Here is an 8,012-nt window from a genome sequence, read left to right as displayed (position 1 = left end):
CGACTCACGCCCGGTACTCACAGCTTTACTTCTGCCAGTACCTCGTCTCCTACCTTCCAAACTTTACAGAAGCTCTCCTGCGACCTTGCAGAACTAGCACTCCTGAAAGAAAGGATATTGCGGAGACATGGCTTAGCCACAGCCTGGGGGATGTTTCCAGAATGAGATTTTCACTCTGCAGCGGAGTGTGCGCTGATATGAAACTTCCTGGCAGATTAAAACTGTGTGCCCGACCGAGACTTAACTCGGGACCTTTGCCTTGCGCGGGCAAGTGCTCTACCAACTGAGCTACCGAAGCACGACTCACGCCCGGTACTCACAGCTTTACTTCTGCAGAAGTCGTGCTTCGGTAGCTCAGTTGGTAGAGCACTTGCCCGCGAAAGGCAAAGGTCCCGAGTTCGAGTCTCGGTCGGGCACACAGTTTTAATCTGCCAGGAAGTTTCAATAAATGAGCTGTTTTTAAAAGTGTGTAGTAGAAGACATTTATTGTTTCGGAGAATATAACATGAAATGTGTTCTACTTTTAATAACTTTTCTCATGTCTGGACCACACTTTTATTCTTCCAATAAACTTAATCGTTTCCAAAGGCAGTGTTCTGTCAGTCATAATAAATTGTTCATTAGATACATTGTGTCACGTCAAAATTCCACATGTCTCGTGATCGAGAATGTTGACGTGACACGATATATCACACTACCTCTGAAAATGACGGAAAGTCGAAACGCGTAAGGTCGTTGGGAAAATAAAAATGCGGTCAAGACATAAGTAAAGTTATTAAAAGTGCGTCCAACGGCCGCGTCGCCTCACAGCGTTTCCATGCGAATGTGGAACAATGATTACTCTTAGAAAAGGTATTTAGCGTTTCACTTTTCAACTGCATCTACGAGTAGTTTAAGAAAATTCTTTGATTGTTTAAAATTACCTACATAACACGACTCAATGAACACAATGCTTATACAATCTTCAAGGTGTGTAATCCATAGTGTCATACAAGTCCCTTGATTTTAGCCGCCGAGGGCCAGGCGTGTCTCATAGCTTCTGATACTCTTAAAGATTCACAATGACGGTGTCATTTAAATCCTGCACAAGAGAGGGAATCGTCCGTTTACATGTAGAGCGTGCTAAGCTTTTCGTGAGGCTGGGTTTGTTTATGATATGAGTGCGTAACAGCTGGTGACAAGCACACACGTGAGGGCAAATGTAGCTGTTGCACGTACAAATATTATAAAATTTGGGCTGCGCCAACTTAGAAATTGTTTATTTCCATTCTTCATGCAGTTAATATATTTGTTATTTCTTCCTGCTGATGCGTCAGTCGATACAGTGACGACAAGAGAAGACGCTACTGCATGTCCTGTTAAGTTTCTAGACTCATTAGAGCTGTCTGAGGAGCCGAACCACAAGTTAGACCTGAAGGTGGGTGTGCCTGTGATATCGACGCGTCACCTGGGTGCACCAAGCTCGTGCAACGGCACCCGCTTACCCGTCACGTGGAACCACGTCTCATCATCAGTTTCGATTCTGTTGAGGAACACTTCGTTCTCATTTGCGCGATCCAAAAGCTCTTCACGAATTGCGAGGCGAGGGTCTGTCTGGTCTTGACTCATGAGCCGCTACTCCTCGCGGCCTTAAGACGCCTTGTCACGGTTCGCGCGGCTTCCCCCGTCGGAGATTCGAGTCCTCCCTCGGGCTTGGGTGTGTGTGTTTTGTCCTTAGCGTCAGTTGGTTTATGTTAGATTAACTAGTGTGTGGGGTTAAGGACCGATGGCCTCAGCAATTTGGTCCCACAGAACTTACCACAAATTTCCAACATTTCCACGAGCCGTGCGACGAACTTGATGGCAACACAATACATTCCAAGTTGCTGTGTCAGGATTTCGTGACATGATCGAACTGGAACGTTACATTCTTCTGCAATCTTTCAGACAGTTGATGTTCGACTGACACGCACAATTTTGTTGACGTCCCTGTCATGAGCGTCGTCGTTAGACGTCAAAGGGCGTTCTGAACGAGGGTCATCTTTAACTTCGGTCCGGCCATTTTTAAACCGTGTGAACCATTCATAACACCGAGTACGGCTTAAACACTCGTCACTGTAGGCTTCCTGCATCATTTGGTGTGTCGCTGTAAAGGGTTTCTTGAGCTTCATGCAAAATTTAATGCAGAAGCGTTGCTCCTCTGACTCTGCCATTTGGAAATTCGCAAACAGTGCGACACGACGTTCTACTCAATGCAGCACTGAAAAATAACTAACAGACATACAGCAATGAAATTTCTGTCAGTTACACACTAAAAATAGGAGCGTGCTGGGATGTCACCCGCATTTCTCCCCAACTCACCATTGGCGCGAAATTACGAAGTTCTGGAACATTTTGAACAGACCACGTACGCCAACGAAAGGAATACTAGCAATCATATTACCAGCGGTAACACAGAATCCTTGCGACTCAGCGTGAGAGCGTAAATGGGATCACCAAAAGAAGTGTTCTGTGAACACTATATTCCATCGAATTGTATTCCATCCACATTTGGCTCCATCAATAACCTTTCAGGAATAATTTCCGGAATCGGTTTCAGTTCTGCAAATCCTATCTACGGAAACTGGAAAGTGATGCGACGTTTCTATCCAAGATTTTGTTTACAAATCATTTAAAAACCGCGGGAGATACGTCTTAGCAATGGACACAATGGTCAGTTCACAATTTACGGTAGAGAAATGGATGAACAACAACCTTGGTCCTGAACGTGCGGTGCGAGGTTATAAAGAACTGCATCATTTGCCCCCGTTTTGTTGTTGGGACTCTAAGCAGCCTCATGTCTCTTCAGTTCCTAAAAGCTATACTGCCGAAATTATTGGGTCACGTCCAGTGGGATGTAATGCAATCCATGTGGTAGTAAGGTGACTTATGTCCAACCAATAACGCACGCGTAATTACAGGCTCTTTTAACAGAACATTTGCAGATTGTTGGCTCGGTCGTTTCGTAAACACAAACTGGCCTGTATGCTCACCAATCTAAACACTTTTGCATCAACATGTGTGCCGAAGATTAAATCAAGATGTCTACAATTGCCCACGAATGACTCGCAATGGCATGAAATGCTTACAACATGGGCCTGTGCTGCGATATTGTACTTTGTGGGTGTTGTTGGATGTAACTGCAGAAGTACCTACCGACGTTGTTCCCTAGCAGATCACTCAGCGCTGGATTTTCTGTCCAGGGTTCGGACTTCGGTCCTTAAAGCAGGCGTTTCATCGCCTAGTAAGGAACTGATTTGCGAAAGAGGCAGCAGGGAAGCTGCCGACAGCTGAGAAGGCATACCGTGCAGGTCACCACCATCGTCGGCGGAGTGATATCGAAACCACGAATTTCTATCATCCGAACAAACTTGCCTTTCCAGTTCAAACGCTTACAGTTCCTTACAAAAGTGGCTTTCTCGATCACTATAAATAAGAATCACAGAGAAACGTTAAAAGTGGCAGATATTCGTCTGGGCATACCATGTTACTCGTACAGACAACTGTACGATCGATGCTCGTGTGTATCGAGAGCGAGACATCTCCAAATACACGCAGAGAAAAAGTAGTCTCCATGAGTTGTTTACAGAGACATATTAGAGTAGATTTCTGGCTCTCCATACACACAAAGACAACTGTCATCTTTTCCTAGCTACGTACGTCGCCAATAATCGTGAAATTATTTGGTCCCTTTCCTGGTACATTTTGTAATTCCGTGCCCGGTCACGCAAAAATTTTTCCTGACGTAAACGATTGAGCTGCGAGGGACCTGTATTCTGTCAACTTCTCCCATCGTCTCAAAATCTGGTGGCCTTTCTTTCAATGCTGTGCATCAATAGCTCCAAGAGGTAACGTTTGTGATGACACATACATCTGGATAGAGAGCTTCGCCATTGACATTTTTTTAGAAGCGACTGTTTACTCGCGGGTAATACCGTGGGGCGCAGCTAGTAACAAGTATAATGAGATGGTTCAGAGACTTTTAAGAGACAGGCAGTGTCAGAGCTAACGTGTTGCAGGTTGGCTTGGGCTGCATGGTGGTTTGTAATCATTTGCATCACCTTTTATATACATTGAATATTACTTACCGACTGTTCGGTCGCCGTTAAGTATTATTAATCAGGTCCAGCTAGTCGGTGCCCTGAATCCGTGTGCCTTCTTTCTTCAACTTGGTTCAGGCTTCGCTCCTTACCGGCTCCAGACAACGTTGTTGGAAATTAAGTCCTCTTTCTCATTCACTTCACCACATAAATAAGAAGTGAGACTCAATTCACCTTCTTATATTGTCTTCAAGCTTTTAACTCAATACATGATAAATGAGGACAGCTACCAACTCGTATACTGTCTCTCTCTACTACGTACATAACATAATGATATTCAACTAGATAATTAGCATTACAGTACATTTATTACCTTTGACATTTCGCGTTCTTAGGTTTCATGGAGCTCTTAGTTCCGCACGTCCGCTCCATGGATGTACGAGTAAGTAGTCAGTTTGTATATTGGAAATATAGACTGTATTAATATCGCTGACAGCCCTCTACACCCTCGGCAACTGATTCTGTGGTTGGACGGACTAGCAGTTAGCGAGCAGACAGAAAAGGGTTTTGACATGATGTCTTAGTGGAGACTGAGTGTTGGTAGGAGATGCATTGTAAAATGAGGATGGATGTAGTTGGTAATGTTTGGGTAGTGGAATTATTGATAACTATATAATTTTTGGAACTGATGTCACATGAATAAGGTCAAATCTTCTAAATACATTGTTTGCTCTTCAACAAAATCTTTCTTTTGCTAACCATATGCCTCCCAGTAGTTAGAGTCTATAGTAGTTAAAGTCTTATTATTTAGCTGGCTGTAGTTGCTGCTTGCTGTAATTACTGTAGTTCGTGTTAAGAAGATTTTCTGTGAGGTAAATGACTTATGAAACAGTATGCGTTATTGTCAGGATATCTTGCAATTCAGGGCCATTCTTTTGTGTTAATTGCCTGCCACGGTGGCCGAGCGGTTCTAGGCGCGACTGCTACGGTCGCAGGTTCGAATCGTGCCTCGGGCATGGATGTGTGTGATGTCCTTAGGTTAGTTAGGTTTACGTATTTCTAAGTTCTAGGGGACTGATGATCTAAGATGTTAAGTCCCATAGTTCTTAGAGCCATTTGAACCATTTTTTGTGTTAATTATTTGACGCCATGTTGTGATTGTGTAACAGTCAGATTGCGTTGGGCTTGTGTATTGTGGGTAATAAATGAATAGGTTTTCATGGCCAGTAGAGTGGTGTATATATCGTACAGTGGGTGTTGACCTCCGATACCGATGTCGATAACATCGCAGTACCGTTGTCACTGATTCTGATTCCGGATACCATATGACTCATTGCGCCTTCTCCTGGTGTGCCGCCATGTCGATGCACTCCAAGTCAAATCTGCAACAAAGGACAAATGCAAAAACGCTTTGAGAGCTGGGTAAATGTTTTACAACGAACCACGATCTCCCATACGTCCCAAGTTATTAATTTTTTTATAATTCATGGACACCCTGTTTTTGGACGGCCATGCCTTGACTGCGTCTTCCTGTACATACCCTCTATGTATGAGGGGCTGCACAGTTCTGGCTTTATCTGACATTATCGCACAGTTTCTTCATTGCGAAATACGCCCCTCTTCCTCTCGCTGGATGGACACATGTTGATGATAGCCGATGTTGTACCAGTTCCAGATCGATGGACGCTGAACTTAGAGTGTATAAGTGAAGAACTGAACACTCAGTCAACTTAGTTATCCTCTTTGCGAACTCGCTGGAACCAGTTCCTGGGATTGCCTAATGGATTCTACGAATCGTCGCTACAGGGCAACTTGTTCCGTGGCGAAGGTCAATGCATTTCACGCGTATCCTTTGTTTTCTTATTCTCCTCTCGATTACATTTAATCCAACCGCACTTCCCGTGGTTTCACTTTTGTACTGCGGTCTTCGGCTGGGGTCTCACTTTCTCGCAAAGGTCCAACGCTCTTGCAATTACTTGCACAGTTCCTACTGCACCAAGTTTTTCTCCCGCACATGCTGTTCTGTATTTTCATTTCTGCCACATCACTTTCTAAAATGAATTTATCACCGACACTTGAGAGACTCAGCCTCACTGGACTTCGGAAAAGCGATCGACACTGGAACTATAATATGAAAACCGCTCTGAAATGCATGGTAGAGGGCACAGACTATCTACTAATAAGAAAGATCCGATTGTGGAAAGTTTATTTTCAGATACATTAAAAACAAAGAAACACGCACCATGAAGGAATCCGAAAGAGACGGCAGTCGGTTGTATTAACGCACGTATAGAGAGAAACAAATAATCAAAATTTCAGAAAAAAATTATTTGACTTATTCGAAAGAAGGAGCGTCGCAAACTGAGCTAGTAAACGGATTAGTTAACCTCCATCCCTTATGTAAGCAGCCGCTACGCATGTATGTCCAAAGGAACAATGAATCATAATTCGGAATAACACAGGCACAGCAATATTGTACACTGAAGAGCCAAAGAAACTGGTACACCTGCCTAATACCTTGTAGGGCCCCCGCGAGCACGCAGAAGTACCCAACCACGACGTGGCCTGGACTGGACTAATGTCTGAACTAGTGCTGAAGGGAACTTAAACCATGAATCCTGCACGGATGTCCATAAATGCGCAAGAGTACAAGGGGGTGGAGATCTCTTCCGAACAGCACGTTGCAAGGCATCCCAGATATGCTCAATAATGTTCACGTCTGGGGAGTTTGTTACCCAGTGGAAGTGATGAAACACAGAAGAGTGTTCCTGGAGCCACTACTCTGTAGCAATTCTGGACGTGTGAGGTGTCGTATTGTCCTGCTGGAATCGCCCAAGTCCGTCGGAATGCAGCTTTCCAACACGGTATTTCGACACCATAACTTGACGTCTTCATCAGGTGTTACCTGAGTCTCAAGGAGACTCCGACCACCGTTGGAACACCCGATCTCAACAAGGTGGCAACGAATTGCCGGAAAAGTCTAAGAAACTATGTCAAATTCTTAATATAAGATGACCTCTATTTCATCGTGTGTTACATGTTGTTGCCGGCCAGTTTCGGCCTGTGACCATTTTTAAATACAGTTGCATCAGTTATACCCATGTCATTTTGAAAAACTATTTAGTACCGCTCTTCGTCAAAGTCGCTTGTATCGGTGGATTCCCCTGTTTGCGGGGCCCTGCAAGGATTCTCCATACGTGTCTGCTGCTCTTACACGGGTTGAGGCAGCTAATACTAGACACCCAAAATACATCCAGAATCGGTGAGTGTACATTCTGGGTATTCACAAAATTTTAGATTCAGATAAACATGAGAGTGTGACAGCATCTGCTGTATAACAGTGACGCATATCAGCAACTCTCAATAATACTACTAAAACTAAACTAAACTCCTCCCGCACAGGTCATGAAGGCCCAAAGGTACCGACCGACCGCCATGTCGTCCTCAGCCCACAGGCGTCACTGGATGCGCGTATGGAGGGGCATGTGGTCAGCACATCGCTCTCCCGCATGTATGTCAGTTTCCAAGACCGGAGCCGCTACTTCTCTATCAAGTAGCTCCTCAGGTTGCCTCACAAGGGCTGAGTGCACCCCAATTGCCAACAGCGCTCGGCAGACCGGATGGTCACCCATCCAAGTGCTAGCCCAGCCCGAGAGCGCTTAACTTCGGTGATCTGACGGGAACCGGTGTTACCACTGCGGCAAGGCAGTTGGCACAATACTAATACTACTACTACTACTACTAATAGTAATAATATAAATGATAATAATAATAACAGTTCAAATCAAAATGGTTCAAATGGCTCTGGGCACTATGGGACTCAACTGCTGAGGTCATTAGTCCCCTAGAACTTAGAACTAGTTAAACCTAACTAACCTAAGGACATCACAAACATCCATGCCCGAGGCAGGATTCGAACCTGCGACCGTAGCGGTCTTGCGGTTCCAGAATGCA

The 8,012-nt window shown here is 44.6% G+C and overlaps 1 pseudogene; it reads right to left on the bottom strand.

Moving 5' to 3' along the window:
- Positions 1-7,654: 7,654 nt before the first annotated feature.
- Positions 7,655-7,772, bottom strand: LOC124608033 (annotated as a pseudogene).
- Between the last annotated feature and the right edge of the window lie 240 nt (positions 7,773-8,012).

The sequence above is a fragment of the Schistocerca americana genome, chromosome 3 (assembly GCF_021461395.2).
Source record: "Schistocerca americana isolate TAMUIC-IGC-003095 chromosome 3, iqSchAmer2.1, whole genome shotgun sequence".
Taxonomy (NCBI): domain Eukaryota; kingdom Metazoa; phylum Arthropoda; class Insecta; order Orthoptera; family Acrididae; genus Schistocerca; species Schistocerca americana.
This window is presented reverse-complemented; position numbering and strand designations above follow the sequence as displayed.